At 34.2% G+C, this 20,023-nt stretch overlaps 1 protein-coding gene across 2 annotated transcripts in view; it reads left to right on the top strand.

Moving 5' to 3' along the window:
* The window catches only part of LOC130453340 (colorectal mutant cancer protein), an 82,756-nt gene that overhangs the window by 4,700 nt on the left and 58,033 nt on the right, over positions 1 to 20,023 (top strand). Inside the window, exon 1 of one of the 2 annotated variants that reach the window (XM_056793018.1) lies at positions 13,548 to 13,769. The exons of the other annotated variant lie outside the window; for it this stretch is intronic. The gene's annotated coding sequence lies outside the window, so the exon portion shown is untranslated. Of the gene's footprint in view, positions 1 to 13,547; positions 13,770 to 20,023 lie in introns of those variants that run through there. 2 annotated transcript variants of the gene reach the window in all.

Raw genomic sequence — 20,023 nt, 5'->3', positions numbered from 1 at the left:
TGACGAAATTTAGACGTAAACTATTTAAATGTATTTTAAATAATTAAATTCCTTGTTGTCGTAACTGGTCTTTCTGAAATAAGTATTTGTTAAGTCTGCAATGACAAACATTTAATGAAATTGAATAAAAAAAAACAGAATGCGCAGGCCCAAAGGATTCTATTCAGGGTGGAATTAGTTCAATGGGTTTTCGTTGAAAAGAAAAAAACAAATAGCAGTATAGAACTTTTAATAAATAAATATGATATACGTTCTTCGAGAGTGTCTTATTTATATTGCGTGGAAACTTGCACAACTTGCAAACAAATTACTGTTTAAAAAACTCGCTTTTAGAAACAATCAAACAAGAAATAAAAAAATAACTCCTGACATAAGAAACGTGTGATGATTTGTACCACATTTTGAAACTAGTTTCGCGATTTGTAAACAAAAGATTTCAGTCTGATTCCCAGTTCAGAGACTGCCCGAATTTTTCACTGAGTAGGACTTCATTTTCCATTATTCCTTCATTCTCCCTTTTTCTTAATAAGCTCGAAATGGCTCTCTACGGTAAGACGGACGGTAGAGTTTCTCGGCCGGTCTCTTATGTAGATGATTGAAATATAAATGCGATACGTGCCTCCGCAACAGTTAAACTGGTAAAGCTTTTAGCGCCTAACCAATAGATCTGGGTTCGATTTGTATTCTAAGTTGTAAAAAATAGATTTTATTTATGAGGGATGCTTAAAAAATTATTTTCTGCGAGGGTTGATACCGAGTTTATAGGCACACTCAAATAGCACTCGTAGACAACACGTTCTTAGTACGTTCACGATTGAAAGTGTCAAACTTTATGATGACAATATCAGATTTGATATACTCTCATCGGTGTTGCCATATCTCAAAACTTAAGTAACAACCCTCGTATAAATTAATATTTCTGTTGTACACTACTGAGAATTCGTTGACTATATTATATAAATAACATGTTATATATATTTAAATGGGATTATTGTATTAACAATATACAAATATATTTACTGCTTTAACGGATAAAATAAATCATGGAACTTCTGCAGCTAGCTGGTGAAGTTTTGATTAACTTGTAAAACTTCGCTAATGAATCCAACATGTACCCCGATTTGCGATTCCGACCGTGTTATTTCTTGTTCATGAACATTCTTATGCGAGGACTTCGTGAGACGACGCGCAGTAATTTTGCAGTAGTTTTTGAGTTTCGGGTCAAATATGAAAGTTGTTTACTTTAATCACTTAAGTTATTTCAATCTCCGTATCATGGATGAAAAAAATGTTATTTTAATAATACTTCAGTTTCATATTAGATACATTTGAAAGGCTGTTAATTCATTCAATTAATTTCAGCTCAATACTTCAATTATTTTGGCAGGGATGATATTTTAAACATGCATATGTTTTTCATTAATAACGACAAGTTTGGTTCCACGTATTTCCAATACTGTGAGACCCAGCAAGGTCCTGATGTTTTTCTACGTACATCTAACCTTCATAAACACCACTTAAGAATTTCAGCTCAATGCTCCCATTATTTTGGCAGGGCTGATATTTTGAACATGCATATGTTTTTCATTAATAATCGACAAGTTTGGTTCAACGTATATCCAATACTGTGAGACCCAGCAAAGTCCTGATGTTTTTCCACATATATCCAACCTTCATAAACACCACTTAAGAATTTCAGCTCAATGCTTCCATTATTTTGGTAGGGCTGATATTTTGAACATGCATATGTTTTTCATTAATAATCGACAAGTTTGGTTCAACGTATATCCAATACTGTGAGACCCAGCAAAGTCCTGATGTTTTTCCACATATATCCAACCTTCATAAACACCACTTAAGAATTTCAGCTCAATGCTTCCATTATTTTGGCAGGGCTGATATTTTGAACATGCATATGTTTTTCATTAATAACGACAAGTTTGGTTCCACGTATTTCCAATACTGTGAGACCCAGCAAAGTCCTGATGTTTTTCCACATACATCCAACCTTCATAAACACCACTTAAGAATTTCAGCTCAATGCTTCCATTATTTTGGTAGGGCTTATATTTTGAACATGCATATGTTTTTCATTAATAATCGACAAGTTTGGTTCAACGTATATCCAATACTGTGAGACCCAGCAAAGTCCTGATGTTTTTCCACATATATCCAACCTTCATAAACACCACTTAAGAATTTCAGCTCAATGCTTCCATTATTTTGGTAGGGCTGATATTTTGAACATGCATATGTTTTTCATTAATAATCGACAAGTTTGGTTCAACGTATATCCAATACTGTGAGACCCAGCAAAGTCCTGATGTTTTTCCACATATATCCAACCTTCATAAACACCACTTAAGAATTTCAGCTCAATGCTTCCATTATTTTGGCAGGGCTGATATTTTGAACATGCATATGTTTTTCATTAATAACGACAAGTTTGGTTCCACGTATTTCCAATACTGTGAGACCCAGCAAAGTCCTGATGTTTTTCCACATACATCCAACCTTCATAAACACCACTTAAGAATTTCAGCTCAATGCTTCCATTATTTTGGTAGGGCTGATATTTTGAACATGCATATGTTTTTCATTAATAACGACAAGTTTGGTTCCACGTATTTCCAATACTGTGAGACCCAGCAAGGTCCTGATGTTTTTCTACTTACATCTAACCTTCATAAACACCACTTAAGAATTTCAGCTCAATGCTTCCATTATTTTGGCAGGGCTGATATTTTGAACATGCATATGTTTTTCATTAATAACGACAAGTTTGGTTCCACGTATTTCCAATACTGTGAGATCCAGCAAAGTCCTGATGTTTTTCCACATACATCTAACCTTCATAAACACCACTTAAGAATTTCAGCTCAATGCTTCCATTATTTTGGCAGGGCTGATATTTTGAACATGCATATGTTTTTCATTAATAATCGACAAGGTTTGGTTCAACGTATATCCAATACTGTGAGACCCAGCAAAGTCCTGATATTTTCCACATATATCCAACCTTCATAAACACCACTTAAGAATTTCAGCTCAATGTTTCCATTATTTTGGCAGGGATGATATTTTGAACATGCATATGTTTTTCATTAATAATCGACAAGTTTGGTTCAACGTATATCCAATACTGTGTGACCCAGCAAAGTCCTGATGTTTTTCCACATACATCTAACCTTCATAAACACCACTTAAGAATTTCAGCTCAATGCTTCCATTATTTTGGCAGGGATGATATTTTAAACATGCATATGTTTTTCATTAATAACAACAAGTTTGGTTCCACGTATTTTCAATACTGTGGGACCTAGCAAGGTCCTGATGTTCTGCTGTTTTTCTACAACTTCACACTGCTTGGATTTTGAAGACAAGCCTTGTTGAAGTTTTTCGTTGTTTCCCTGGAAATCGCAATCAAAGTTTGATTCAATACCGATCATTCGCGAACGCATTATTTATTAGATGCCTTCTTCTAGACATATCTCGCAAGATCCTTCGCCTGTCCCATAAATCTTCTTTTTTTTCCTTTGAATGTATAACTGTAAAACGCAAAATGAAAACCACGCCGCTCTACAGATATTGGGCTTGGTTTCCAGACCTGTATAAAAGACCATCGTTCAGACCCCTAGTAGATATCAATTTAGTTAGAACCATAACATGGTTATGAACCAATTAAATATAGATGATTTGTAGTTTGTGCTAGACATGAACCAGCGAAAACACAAGGACCATGGACACACTGGTAACGTTTAAAAAGAATAAAAACAGTGAAGTCTGTGGTGGTTGTTAAAATTTCTGGAAATATGGAAATATTGTTGATCATTTTCTTATTTTTTCACATCAATGATTTGGATAAAAATTATAAAGTTGCATATGGTCTTTGTAAAACAGAATTAGAACATCATCAATCGAAACTATTGAAAAATTGAAATGATATTTTTACTCATGTTACGGGGGGTGATGGAAAAGAATCAGCCGTCATAATTAACCACCGAAATATAATATTTCTTAGTAATCTCATTTAGAGGGTATTAAAGGATTTTTTCTCATATTAATTTACTTCGTAATGAACTTACTCATAATTCCGGAGAAACTAGAGACGCATGTTATTTGAAACCGTATGGCTTCCATATTTCTACCAGTCCGTTTTGTTATTCGATCCTTGCTAGACCTGATTTTTTGACGAAGTTGATAATATTGTGTGAATGTATCAACTAGAGCTAATAATAAGTATTATAAAAGTTGTTTACGAGGAAAAAAAATTTGGGAACTTTTGTTTTATTCCATTGTAAGGACACGCGGTACACTTTTCATATGATATCTTTCAATTTGCGGTTTTTCATCAATATTTTCAGGTAATTTTTATTTTTTCTTGTGTAACCGTCTTTTTTGGCCATCATTGATCGTTTCGCAACATTGGTGCCTAGAAAAGAGTCACCATAACACTCAATTTTTAAAATTCGTATAAACTCGAGGTTGTTCACTTTGAAAAATTCTAACAAACAAACTACGGGAGAAAATGATCTCATAAATTGACAATTGTGTCTAATTTTGCTAAACCAAAAATCAGTCAACAAACAGAAGAAATCTCTTTATCATAATTTAGTTTATCAGTGTGTTATTATATGGGAAGTTATAAAACTGACATTTATTTTATCTATTACATACTGTCTATTATGAAACTACCATAATTCAAAACAGGATACGACCATGCGGGTCAAATACCCTGTTAATTTCTAATAGACAAGATATATGGTGATTATTATATGAATGTCGCTCGAGATTTTTAACTTAAACATTGTATCTGTTCTATCTACGAGGTCTGGCTATTAAATAACGATACTACGCGCCTACAGGGTGCCCTAGACGGGTGGGGTAAAAAACGAGTAGTGCGTTTATCGTTAAATTGAAAAAAACTCCAACTGAGTGCTATAAATTGTTGCAAGAGACCTATGGGGACAATTCTCTATCTCGTTCGCGTGTTTTTGAGTGGTGTAAGAGCTTTAGTGAAGGTCGAGAGAGCTCTGAAGATGACCAGCGCCCAGGTCGCCCTGTGACTGTTTTAACAGTAACCAAAATCAACCAAATTGTACGTGCAGATGGCCGAATGATCATCCGGATGATTGCCGAGGCTGTAAATGTCATTAAAGAAACGATTAGAAAAGTTTTCCACGAGGAATTGCACATGATAAAAGTTTGTGCGAAGCTGGTGCCAAAAAATCTGACTCCTGACCAAAAGCTCTTACGTCCACGGGTCTGTTTAGATTTCCTTGAAAGGTTAGAAAAAGATCTTCTTTGAAAAGGACCCGATTTCAGTCGATAGAAGCGGCGAAGAAAAAAACGACAGTTCTCCTAAAGGCCCTAACCAAAGAAGACTTCCAGCACTGCTTCGGTCAATGGAAAAAACGTATGGAAAGGTGTATGACGAGAGGAGGGGAATATATTGAAGAGGAGCATTCGAATGTAGAATAAATTCTATAATAAAACCCTTTTTCGTAACCAGCCTCGTTATTTAATAATCAGACCTCGTATACACGTGAGTAAAAAAATCGATTTAAGTCGTACGCTCGAGGTCAAAAGGAAAAATCCGTCGCTTCATTAGTTATATCTTTATAATGATCCACGTTGTTATTGAGTCATTGAGTAATGAAAAAATATCAAAAAAAAAATATAAAGGGGTTATAATTAACAGCAAATAAAATACAAGATTAAATTCGTCAAAATAATTATTTATTTGAAATTAACCCACAATATTTAGTGTTACCTCCTCTTCATGGTTCGAACAAGTTTCTTCACTCGATGCTATCCCATTTTTCAGTGAGACCCTTTTTATTCATCCCATAAATGCTCGATAGGATTAAGTCCAGGCTACGCGATGGCGTAGGAAACGCATGTCCATTTGAAATTTCTTCTATGTATCGGTTCGCCGTTTCCTTCCCTTCTCTACATCGCCATTTTTAATAGAACATACTCCATTGAATCTTTATCCAGGTCTTCTACAGCCTCGTCCTCTTCTATTACTAACATGCAATTCTGCTTTCTTCTGAGAAAAGAACAGAGCCCCATTATACGTCAGGCCAACTAACGTGCTCTTTGGCTAATTGTAGACGGTGGGCTGGGATTAATTAGGGTCAGTAGCTGGCCTTTCTGGCTCAAGGTTAGCTGTTTTGAGTCCTCTTTTTATTCTCACGCCACTCCTCGCGTGTCTCTGAGCTCTTGTTGGACTTGAATACCGTCTATGTGCTGACAATGAATCGGTTATCTCTCTCGGATGTGTACGTTTTTCTTCTGGAACCGCGTCTTTGATGAAAGTTACCCGTCTCTAAACTCTGGACTCGTTGACTCTGGCCTTGTCGCAATAGAGAGACCGCTTGAACGGCTTTATCACTTGTATCCATTTTCAAGTAAAATTCTAATCATTTTGAAGCTAATGCCATTAGTCAATTTCGTGTTCAGTTTTTTTTTCCAGTGATTTGCGATAGCGGGTATGTCGTCTGTGTATATTTTTCTAAAGATTTTTAATAAGTATCGACCGTAAAATCATCTTTGAGGAAAAAATTCTTCTCGTTTAACTTTGCTGAAGTAAAGCCACGTGTTCCCTCTTTTTACAATAACTACGTTTAAGATGGGAACGTTTTATGGTTAAATTAGATTTCAGTTTAGTCTACATGGAAATCAAAAGATAAAATGATGTGCTTTACAAAGAGAAAACCTTTCAACATGTTATTTTTAATAGATTGCCATCGGGTAGAATAAAATATGATAATACCTATAAAGGTAGGTAGGTAAGACTTGTTTTGGAACTTTCAAAACGATTGAGTTTTTGAAATTTAAGTTACTCAAAACATATTATTTTAGAATTTTTGCAGCTTTAAGCAATGAAGCATTTATATTTCGTTATATATATTTCTATATGAATTGCCAAGAACATCTACAACTCACCTTGTGGCAATTATAAGTGATCTGTACGTTGCGTCAAGTCAATATTCTGTGCTTTTCACGAAAAATGTTGTCAGCACTAGTCATAAATACTCTCATGATGTTAGAGGTTGCATACGACTCTAACTGAAGAATATGGCGATTTTATGTTAATTTCAGAATGTTTCCTTCTTATTTTTATCGAATCTTTTAAATATTTATTGAAAAATGACTGACACGGACTTACATCTTTTGTTTTTTTTTACTCAGGACTGATTTTTTTTGACATGAGCAGTTTGGCCAACATAATTCTTAACGAGTTTATTGATACCAACTTAAACTTAATAGTTCCAACACAGAAGACCATAGAAAAAGATGTACCCGTTTGACCAGCGAACTAAAAGAGCACAACTTCTCACAAATTTTGACAGCACTATACACTTGCCTGTCACATTCGTCCATCTTGGTTCTGTATAGCTAACTACCTGATATCTAAAAACACCCACTAACGATAACCGTTCAAATGATTGTCAAAAGAAATGTTCACTCATCAGAATAAATTGTTCACAATATCAATGGAAATCCTAATTTATAAAAGGAAATTTCCATGAAAAATTTGACGTTTCGACGTGTTTCTACTTGACATTGACAACTTGCAAATTATATTGATTAATAGATCACCTACCTACTCATTTTTGTGAAATAACAACCGAAAAAAAATATTGTGGTTTAAACAGATTTATATTTTGATATTCATGTTGTAGCTGATCTATTAATCAATATAATTTTGCAAGTTTTGCAAGACTGCAACAAGTCGAAACGTCAAGTTTTTAACTGTCATCAAAATCACATTTTGGTTAATTTTATTTATCTATTTCCTAATAATGCACCAAATTTCGCCACACCTGCAGCTACACAGTAATTAAATAGTAACAACCCGAACACGCTACATGCTTTCTTTGAGAAAATATCGCTGCCACAGCGATTTTTTTGTAAAAAATGCGCTGAAAATATTAACGTAACGATGAACGTCCTGTACAGAAAGCGCTCATTTCCAAACGAGAAAATCTAAATAACAAGGCTCAAAGTTTAGAGGTGTTAGTTCATCACATTTTTTTGATATCAGACTTATATGACAACGAAACTTCGGGAATTGGGTCAACCTACTTTAGAAGTGCAGTAATCAATACTACACAAATATCTAGTACAGGGGTGAATCCCGCTGCAGTTTATTCAGAATTTAAATATTCACATTTTTTTTGTATGTCTGTCATGTCATATGTTGAAGTTTAAATAAAAAAAATATCAACTTTTGATCTAATTTGGGATATCTCGCGTAACAGATAGTTTGTGAATGATAAAGATATAAAATTCTATATTATAAATACAGTGGGCAGCAAAATTAATGCACCCCTATGATATTTTTGAAAAGTATTATTTATTTTTTAGAATTGATCGAATATTTTGGTCTCAATTTAATATGTTATGCTTTTTAATAAAGGTACCCGCGGCTTCGCTCGCATCGAATCCATTAAATAAGTATCAGAAATCATTATAATAGAAAAGAACGAACTCTGTAGCTATATTAGAACCTGAGATATAGATCTTTGAATGTAGAAAAATTGCCAAAAATCCATAACTCCACATTGAATGTCCGCGCCTAGCTTCACTCCAACTCAACCGATTTAAGTGTTCAAAAACTCAAAATAAAGAAGGTATTTCAGCGAGTGTTCTTAAACCAAAACGAAGTCTTTATCTTGAATAGAACCTGAGATATTGAGGATAGAACGTGGAAAACTCCCATAAGTAATGTACAGGGGGAAATCGCATTTGAGTATAACTTGAGAATGGTCTGTGTATCAATACCTTTCATTGAAAAAAAAAATTAAGCAAATCGGTGGGGTAGAACGCCTGAACGGACTCGGAATGGAAATCATCAAGTTTTTTAATATATAAGATTTGAAAATGATAAATAGTTGACTTTCTTAGTTTTGGGTGCTTTAGAAATGTTAGGTTAGATTATGTTAACTGGCCGATAACTATGGAAAAAATATTTTTATATGAAATGCGATATGTGTTCATAATAAAAAGGAACTGCCGTTCGGTGTAATTCTTAAATCCGGAACTCAACCAAACCAATTATTGGTAAAATCGGATGAACTAATTTTTCCTACTCTCTGCACTTGTTTAAGGGGGTCATCCCATGTGACGGCCAGTTTTTTAGGGATTTTGTAGGATTTTTTTCCACGACCTGTAAATAGATGGAGCTTTAAGTTTATTATCATTTATTAACATATATTTCGACAGTATAAATATATATTTTAAGCTAAAAAGCTAAAATATTGTGTAGAACTTGAGTTACAGCGTTCTGAACACCCCCGCCTCGAAAAATGAGCTCGCAATACTCCACGATTCCGGCTGATTGGCTTATCTGAAAAAAAAAAAACTGAACGGCGTTCTAATCTGTAAACCTAAATGCACGGAATGGACTATTATCAAAGGAATATACAATAAATTGGACTTTTGGTAGACATTTGAAATAAACGTTGCGAATTTTGCGTTTTTTTTATTTTTGCTTTAAAAAAATCGAAATTTTGGAAATTTTCGCATGACATAGTTCATTTACATGTGTTGAGTGTGCCCTATAAATTTCAAGTCATTTGGTCAAGATGTTTTTGAGATAAGGTGGAGGAAAATTTGAAAACATAGTTTTGAGGAAAACGCGTTTAAAGTTTCGAGTCCATTTAAAATTATGAAAATCTCAACTTTTTGCTACTTATAAATGCAAAATTAGCATGTTTTGATTATTATTTTAAACCGGCAGATAAGACAGTGTACCCGAAATTATAAGGAAATGATTTTTTTGATCCCAACGAATTTGTTTCCTTGTTAAACATATATTGGTTTCTGTATAATTATTTTCTTTTTTCAGGTAAGTCCAGTGTTTATTGCATCAAAATCGTGAGTATTAGATACGTTCAGTATCAATTATTTTTGGACAATAATTTTATTACTAATTTTCATATGCTAGCAACATATAATTTCAATGAAATCGGATGGAAAATTTTCAAGTAAATGCTCGTCATCACACTAGACAACAAAAAATTAATATTTTTTGGTATTTATGAAATTCTAATTTTATTATCAGCTCTAAAAAAATATTTTCTTAGACCGTTTCACATGTCTCTAATAGAGAGGTCAGCATAAGTCAGTAAAAGAAAAAAATGCAGGTTCAAAATGAATTTATTAAAAGAAATTACGAAATCAATTTGATGTCCATTGGTGTCCATCTTGATCAATACATTCACGCGAAGAGTTTCAAATTCTTCTTCAGCTGGAGTGGTCTTCTTGCAAAAACGCGGTCCTTGAGAAGGCTCCACTGAAAGAAATCACAGTGTCAGGTCATATGAATGTGCGGGTCATTCAACGAATCTTCGTGTGTCTATCCATTCTCAAAAATGAAAATAAAGGCACTCCTGTCCGACAAATACACTTTACTTGGTTTTAGTATCACTTAAAGAAGGAAATTTTCGATGTTCAATAAGTTCGATACCCTTTTTATAATAAGAATCGTCAAGCTCCTCAAAATAGACATTAAATGCTGACATCACCTCATCATTGTTGGAAAATCTTTGATCACTGAGTCATTTTTTCAAGTTTGGGAACAAAAAATAATCTGAGGGGGCTGGATCTGGCGAATAGGGCACGAGACTTTTGAAGTAACGGATGTGTTAGTTGGTGCATTATCTTGATGAAACAGCACTTTCTTCTTAATCAAATGCAGCTGTTTTTGCTTGATTTCTTCGCTCAAATGTTGGAAGTGCGCATAATATTTCCTTTACCTTTGTCAAGATAGACTATGTAAATTATCTCACGCGCTTGCCAAAAAACCGACGCCATGACCTTGTCTGTGGAATGGAACAGTGTTTGCATCCTTTGGAGCCGGTTCTCCCTTTTCAGTCCATTGTTTTGATTGTTCTTTTGTTTCGGGTGTGAAATGATGGACCCCCGTTTCATCCTTGGGCATGGAAAAGCTTAAAAATTCAACTTTATTTCTGTAAACCATTGCCAAAACATCTTCACGACACTGTTATTGCTCTATTGTGAGCGAACGCGGCACTCATCTTTGTCAAGTTCAAATTTTCAGTTAATATGCGATGTACCGCACTTTTTGAAATACCTTCTATGTCTGGTAGCTCGCGCACTTTCAGTCGAACGCTTTGTGGATTTTCTTTCTAGAGTTGTCACCTCATTTGGTCGAATACAAATTCACTGAGAACGTTCACTACTAATGACTACCAAACAAATACTAAACAACGTGGCGTCTTCAAACTTGAAACATATGCTGTATAGATTGTGTACTTTCTAAAACACTGGTATTTTTCAAGCAACTACCGCCATCTCTAGTTCAGGCCAGGTATTTCTAGGACCATCCTCGAGCTTCGGCTCGCGGTAAAAGATATTTTAGTATACTGGTATACTAATTTGTTTTTTGGTATATTAATCCAGTAGAAAGTAACACGATTTTTCCTGGACTAAAAGAGTAAATCAAAATTATTATTACTTGACCTCACTGACCATATTAATGAAAACACTATGTGTGGTCCACAGATGTCTTGAAAGTATGCTAAATCTCTTTTTCTGAACATAAAACAAAGTTAATGTTTAAGTTTATTTTAAATAGATACAAAAGTGCCGAGACGCAACAACAAATATTATTTGTAAGGGTATCGAATCCTTTTTTTAGACTGTTTTCAACATTGAACAACTCATAGAAAGTCAATTATATAATACCCTCTTGCTAGCTAACCCTCATATCTAAAATTGTCTGAATTTTTAACATTTCTCGCAAAATAAATACCCAACAGGTGTAATGCTCCTAGAATGGGCCCATTTTTCATACTTAAATTTAAGCAAAGCGGTGAAAAAATTTCATTAAGTGTATGCCATGAATCTCATTGCTCGCTTGACTTGGGAAAAAATTTAAATTAATAGCTTCCAAAAATAAACCATATTACTTATAATTACAATTATACAGTGTGATTCAAAAGTCCTCTTTTTATGTTTGGAACGATTATACAAAATCTAATGGAATTTGACAATGGTAAAATTCCAAAATTCCATATTAGGGGCTATCCATAAATTACGTCAGACATTAAGGGGATGAGAGGGGGTCGACGAAGCGTGACATTTCAAAATCTATTGTAATCTAAATGTTAAAACACGAATTTTAAACTATTATTTTACGAAAACCGCAAAACAACTATAACTGTGTAAATATAAGATACCAATTGATTTATCAACTACTCGCTCTATTAGAATTACGTCAAACGCATCATACAGAGCCTGGGGCAACTGGGGCCATGAAATCTTGTCCAACAGCTGCACTAAAAGTGATTCTATATCTCCCACATCTCCACATAGTTCTGGAAAGCGTGATTGTGCTCCTCCATAATAAGAGGTATGGCTATGAAGCGCTGCTACAGAAAAGGAATTTTACATCAAAAACTGCAACTGAAACGTGATTGAAACAAGTATATGGCAATGAATGTTTGTGTGGTTTAAGCGTTTCAAGATGGTCGAGAAGATGTTTAAGACAATTCACGTTGGGGTTGTCTTTCCACGTCAAAAATGCATGAAAATATTGAGAAGAAAATAGTATTTCTGGAATCATCCGTTAAAACTGATGATATTACACTATCTTGGTCCTTTAACATATTCAAATACTCATGCGGGATCCTTCATCGTCATCCTCATCGTCACCTTGCGCACGTGAGGGTGTGGTTTAGGCGTTTTAAGATGGTCGAGAAGATGTTGAATATGATTCACGTTTGAGTTTTCTTTCCACGTCCAAAACGGATGAAAGTATTGAAAAGAAAATGGTTTTTTTGGAATCACTTGTTAAAACTGATGATATTATACTATCTTGGTCCTTTATCTTATCAAATACTCATGCAGGATCCTTCATCATCATCGTCACCGTCACCTTTCGCACGTGGACCATCTTCTAATGATTCTCGTCTTCAGCAACACAACTCAGACCATCTTTTAATTGGTGAAAATTATGGTCATCATAAACAGTCTCTATTTTGGTTTCGATTTGCTTTAATCCTCCTTTAGTCAAATCAACTTGACCAGGTGGTCGCTCGAGCTCTACTATAATATAATGGAGCAAAACACCGAGTTGACACTTTGTATAAAACTTGTTGAGACTTGTGACTGGCGCTTGCGTGAAGATTTTCGCGCAATTTATTCACTATATAAGGCCAAGAACTCATTACTTCTATTTCTGCAAAAATTTTAAAGCTCTTCTTTTTAGTGTGAATATTTTTTTCAATTTTGTGAAGCGAAATTTTTTCTACTTCTAAATCCACCACTCTAGGCTACAACCTGCTGGTAAATCCACCACTGATTAAACATAAAATTCTAGTATTATAATACCCTTCCCTAAACGTCTATCCATTATAGGACTTCTTCTCAGAACGACACCGTGTCCTTATTCAACGACTACAAGGGTTGCAAAAAAAATTAGCACTTTTGCCCCTTGCGTCGACGTCGTCGCGACCTTCTTCTCCTCGGGCGTCCTCGTCAACGCTTACGTAACGGCGTAACATCAAATCGCAGTGTTAACGGTGCAGTGAATTGAGTTTGTTGGAGTTTATACGGACGCCTCCTTCAGCGGATATCGGGTGCCAAGTATTGTGCACGTTGTTGTTTTTTTTTCTCATCGACACGGTATGAACCGCGTGTGTCCTTGACTTTTTAATGTTTAGTGACAGTTTTTAGTGTAGGAAGAATGTGAAGCATAATTAGTTTTGACCTTAATTTAAAGCGGATAATAGGTAACGAGTTTATATTGGAATCAGCGCGTTTTAATATTTGAGGATTTTGCGAAATTGTATAACTGTATAGAACATAATTAATAACCACTTATTTAAATTTGATTATATATAGTAATGTGGTAGTAAACAAGTTTTATTATCTCAATGAACTAAGAAAAAACATTTTTTTTGCCAAAAATCGATTTTATTCATCAATTTAATTACCTTCAAGACCAATACAATTATTCCATCTTCTCGATGCGCTGATTGTAGAAGAATTTGTCTTTTGCCTCAAAATAGTCTTCAGTTTTAGCATTTACTTCTGAATTTAAAGTGAATTTCTTACCGGCGAGCATTTTTTTAATATGAGTAGTCACTGGGGGGTCATATCTGGATTATACGGTGGATGTGGAAGCAATTTGAAGTTATCGTCTTCAGAGACTGCAGGTAAATTATTTCTATACGGTCTCTGCTCTATCGTAAAGAAACATTTGTTTGGTGAACGTTCCAGTTGAGGTGATTACTTCAAAAAATCCAACAAATTGGTTATATCTAATCGTAAATTAAAATTGAATGAGATAGCTGAGGCTTGAGAAGTATTATGGTCTGATAAAAAAAAAATACCTCATAAATCGAATGGAAAAAATAGAAATTCAATGAAATATCAATTTTCGACCTATGTAAACAGTAAAATTTATTAATGACGTCGTGTGGCATCAAAACCTCCTAAATCCGTCACAGCTTCATAAAACATTCTGCTGACGTATTTAAACTGTAATTGTAGATGTAGTGTTGAAACGATTTGACATTAAAAGTCAAATTAATTCAAAGAACACACGCGGTGCGAACTAGTTGGATATAATATCTCCATTTAATTATTCAACACCGATAAATAATTGCATTAACATTTCCTTGTTGAATTATAAATCACAAAAGACATTAAAAATGAAACTAAAACAATATTTTTGCTCGCGGGTCAATTTAGAATCGATTCCCAATCAGTTTGTTATCAATCCGTCCAGGATGTGGAATGAATGGCGAATCTAATCAGTGTTTTTATTTTTACAAAAAGAGATAAGAGACGCTCTACTACGCACTGAATAGTGAACAACTTGTCCAGGTCCGCTCTACAATAATTTATGAATCAGTGAATCATTTGAAAGTTAAGTATAGATAAACAACAACATTACACAAAAAATTTATCCCTTGGAATTCTTAAATCGAATAATACTGAGAAAATAATGAACGTGAATAGGGCATTATGCATAATTCGACATATTTTTTCTATAATCATCAGGTAGGTACTTCTAGTAGGCATTACATTTCACAGTAATTAGTTATGAGTTGTGAAGAGTATTAAAGGTCAAATTATTCTTAGATAAAAGTTTTGTGAACAATAAAGTATGTGGCAAACGTGGCTTCAAGATCAACTATACGCTAGTCGATTTGCAAATTCGCTAAACGTTCTAAAAGGGCCTAGCACAGATAGACGCCAAACAGTTGAAAAGTTTTTTCACATCACAGTACCTCCGGACTGTGTTTTAAATCCAATAGAATTAATATGTACTCAACTAAAAACTCTTTCTCCATTGTGTAACTGACAATGAAAGAATGTTCAAATATTAGCACCGAAAATTGGGAGAAATACCATAAATTACGTAAAAAGAGCTGAAAACGTGTAAACACCAGTTTTAAATAAACTTGTAATTGATTTAAACAACAATTATTGTAATGAATCTGATGCTAGTAATTTATGGAGACCACAGGGGAAAAGCTTGGTAAGTCACAATTTTAGAATTTTTCAGGAAATTAAAAAGTTATTTCCCAATATGAATTTACTGAATTATATCTATACTATCGCAAAAAAAACAAAAGGAAACGAAAACAAATAAAAGTTTGAAGCGACAAATTCATCTTTGAATTTAATTTTTTCCTGAAATTGTCTTCGCTTGTAATACAACTTTTCTATACAATTTTTAATGATGATATTTTTGCTATTTGATGACCGAATTATACTAAAAATTCAGTACTGAACGACTCGCTAACGACAATTTGGAAAGAACTCTGTAAACTCTAAACAGACCCACGAACAAAGCTAGTAATATAGTGGCTAATACTTTAGTAGAACCTCAATTAAAACCATATAACTATTAGAACCGAAATATGAACTTTTACTACACCAGAAGTTATTTTCACATCGTTATAACCAACTGTAAGAACAATAAACGTGATTTTGTTCTTTCTCCTTTTTTTAGAACTTCTATTGAACAAAAATTACAATTCCGGCTTTGTATTATTACATGTAAAAAGTTTCTTCTTCCAGTAATTTGAATTCCTACTGTTAGCAGTTTGTAAGAAGTGCTACAGTCGCAAATTTACTCAAAAATATTGAGAAAATGACTCTAATTCCATACTTGTCCGACCACTTCAATTTTTCGAGACTGTCAAGAATTTTCGACCAACATTTTGGATTGGTGTCGAGCCCGAGGATTTTTCCAAAAATTGGAAATTTGTAGCATTGGAACAGGATTATGGATCCGTCGTAAATTACGGTAAAGATTAGGATGTGCGACAATTCAAAACTAATGAAATTTCTACAAAAGTCACTGGAGAGAATACCATTACCATTGAGGATAAGAAAAAGAAGATGAACCCGGTCACATTTACAGATAGAATCGAAATTGTTTTGATGGATTCATTATCGAAATTTTACATCTTGAGAATTGATTTTCTTAATTATGATTGCACCAAATTTGAAAAACTTTATATTGCTGAACAGATACACCTAGATAGTTATACTGATAGAGTTCCTTGCTTATCTCATAGAAATAATATTATCCTTCAAATAAAATCCAAAAAAAAACAAATATTGTCACTTACAATAAATGTCATCTATTAGCAATACTGAATTATCTTCGTAAGAATATGATTTCTACAAAATTCATAAACAAATAATTTTCGAATTTAATTATCTATTGATAACCTTTTGTGTGTTAATGACATATTGTTCAATTAACAAACAAATAATTGCATTGTGACCGGACGTAATGGTTTTAAAGACTCTTTGTTTAATTTCCACATCCTATTAAAATAATTTCATTTTGTTCGAAAGGGACGCTTAAAGTGATAATATTCTGCTTCGTGAAGCACATAAGTAGTCTATTTACATTTGAACATCTGTGAAGACGTTCCTTTTATGCTTATTGTATGGGACACGAATTCGACAATCACGTACGTTTTATCTAAAAGTCATTATTTTGTTTAAATGATTATTGTGAGGTGCATGGACAACTTCACCAATAATTCTTCATGAACTCCTAGGTGTGCACAGTTGAAGTAGATCTAGTCTTACTCAAAGTAAGATGAAAAAAGTAATAACAAAGGATTTTGCCGTTCACAGCGGCGTCCCATTGTTAAAATAATCAAGTTATATTTGATTGTGATACGTCCAAAAATCACCACAATTCCAGCTCTGTAAAAGATAAGTTTTTATTTATAAGCGTCATTCCTGAAATATACATGAAAATGTCCATATTTCACCCAAGGAGTCTCTGACACTCTCGCGCTGAGCTAAGACAGAATCGGTTGGAGTAGCAAGCAACCTCTGAAAATACCAAGCGTCAGGTAGTGATAGAAGGATTTATCTTATCCCCTTTATTTGTCTCCTTTTAAAAAGTCTAGAATGTTGGATGGCTTTAATTGCCAGAGATCTTCGTCTTCTATTTCATACGCACCCAGGTGTAGTGCTCTGGAGTTCTTTAGTGTTTTACACTTCGAGAGAATGTCGATAGATGTTTCGTCCTCTGTGCAAAAAAATCTGCACGCTACATTATCTGCTAGGTCTAGCGTCATCAGATGTTTGTTGAGGCGACAGTTCCCGTATAGAACTCCTGTTAGTATTCTTAGATTGTTTTTATTTAAGTTGATACATTCAGCAGATCTACTCTGGTTATAATTTCCCAGAAGAGTCTTTGCCTGACTCAGCCCTTGTAAGTTGACTCAATAATTGATTTGGTTCCTATCTACCTTCTTTCCCAGTGCTTTTTCCAGCTGTAGCTCATACCACAAAAGGGTTCAGGTCCTGTGAAGCCTCCACGAGCTTATCATCTATTTCATTTTCCTTCACTCCGGTGTGGCCCGGAATTCACTTGCAGAGTAACTTTATTCCTAAACGAGTTTAGAGCTCTAATGGCTGCTTGATCATCGGAAAGAATGACGATCTCCTATTTACGATTGTTCCTCTCTAGATCTAGATCAATTGCATAGATTTCTGCTTGAAAAATGCTTGCTACACCGCCCAGGCTTTCAGAGTGTTTGGTTCTGGACCCGTATTCTCCTATTCTATTCCTGTCTGATCTATATTGTATGGTGTTTACTCACTTTTACAGTTTATTATTGAGGTGAGCTAAACTTTTTCAATGTAACGCCCTAACGCATGTCACAGGGTTGGTCATTATTTATGAATGGGTTTTCATGATGACTTTTAAGTGATATTTTCTCTGCCACGCTTTCCAGAACTATGTGGAGAGGTGGGATATTTAGAATCACTTCTAGAGCAGCTGCTGGGCATGATTTTATGGCCCCAATTGCACATAAGCAAGCCAGTCTTTGTACCTTTGATAGATCATTCCTCGTTGTAATCAGACTAGTTCTAGTACCTCAAACCACTGCCTCATATGTGATGATTGGTCTTACAATTGCCATGTATATCCACCGTAAGATCTTTGTGGTATAACCTCAATTCCTTTCATGTTTGTTCCATTGAAGTTTATTGTCTAGTGTGAGTCCCAGATATTTCACTGTTTTTAACTCGATTACTTGCCCGTCTAGCTTAATGGGCATGAGCTTGAGTCTTATCTTCTTTGTGAAGGAAATTAGCTATGTCTTGTTCGTACGGATTGACAGATTAGCCCCACTGATCAACACCACCTTTTAGTATAGTTGAGTCCACTTTGAAGTATGGGTATCTCCTGTTTTCAGTGATTGAAATCACGATACCCCTTCTAGTATTTATTACTGCGCAGGTTCCTGTCATATTACATTTTTCTATCAATCTAATCCAAACCTGTTTTCAAAATACGCTGTATATACATATATATATATATAATTTCTTTTGATATAAATCACTCTCAAGGAAACATGACAGTTGTTTATCTTAACGGTCTACTCAATTAGACGATCATTGAAGAAACTGCTCTCGTACGGTATTATTGCTATAAATAGATCTAGTTTTATAAGCCATGATCTACTATTTAATTCATACTATGACTCGGGAGTGTGTCGAATTGTCGGCCATTTTTTATTCTTTTATTTGAATTTATTGTATGGAATTTGTAGTATTTATTGCGAAGTTTTTCTTATTTCTTTTAGTTTATTTAAACTGTTTTTAATGGTTGGGGGTATTTATACACACTGTCTCTTACTTACTTAACTTATTTATATACTTATATTAGACATACACACTGTTTATAATAGTTAACTATTAATTATTTATATAATTTATTTAAAGTCACCGGTTACTTTGTAAGATTTCGATGAGTCCACTATGACATTAAATTATATACTGACTTATCGCTGCTAACGATGCATAAATACCAAAAGGAATTTCTAGAATAATTCTAGATAGTAGGTAAACAAACAAATAAATAAAAAGACCTTTCTAGAAATTTGTTCTAAAAAACAATATAAACAAATCGCCGCAGTGACGAAAACATGTGAAATGAAACATTGTCAAAGACCACCCCATTCGCTAAACTTTCGACTCTTTCATCATAACCAAACAGGATAGGATTCATAGTCTATGTCGTGGACGAGCTCGTAACATTATGAAGATATTATGGTGAATAAGATAGACGTTTAACAGTTAATAACCTGTTTGTCCTTTTGGAAAGTTACATCGAAACTATTTATTATATAATTGTATGACCCAGGAGGTAAGGAAAACTTGATGTATTGTGTAATATTAACTAAAATTCTAGCACAATTAAGTCATTGTTTAATCAGGTAAAGGAATGAAATGACATACAATGTTCCTCATTGATCTATGAAGGTGAATTTTGTGAAGGTATCTTAGAATCGGTTGTACCAGAAAACATAGATGCTGTGCGTAAACTGACATTCCAAGATCGTTTTGTAACACATCGTGAGATTGAGTTATATTTGGGTATTAGTTCCACTCGCATATATTTAATATTGCATGAAAATTTGGCTATCAAATAGATTTTTCCGCGTTGGATAGTGCATAATTACATCTCTTCAAAGCAAATGGTCGCCTG

This window comes from Diorhabda sublineata, chromosome 2 (assembly GCF_026230105.1).
Source record: "Diorhabda sublineata isolate icDioSubl1.1 chromosome 2, icDioSubl1.1, whole genome shotgun sequence".
Taxonomy (NCBI): Eukaryota; Metazoa; Arthropoda; class Insecta; order Coleoptera; family Chrysomelidae; genus Diorhabda; species Diorhabda sublineata.
Note: the sequence above shows the minus strand (reverse complement) of the source record. Positions and strands in the feature narration are given on the sequence as shown.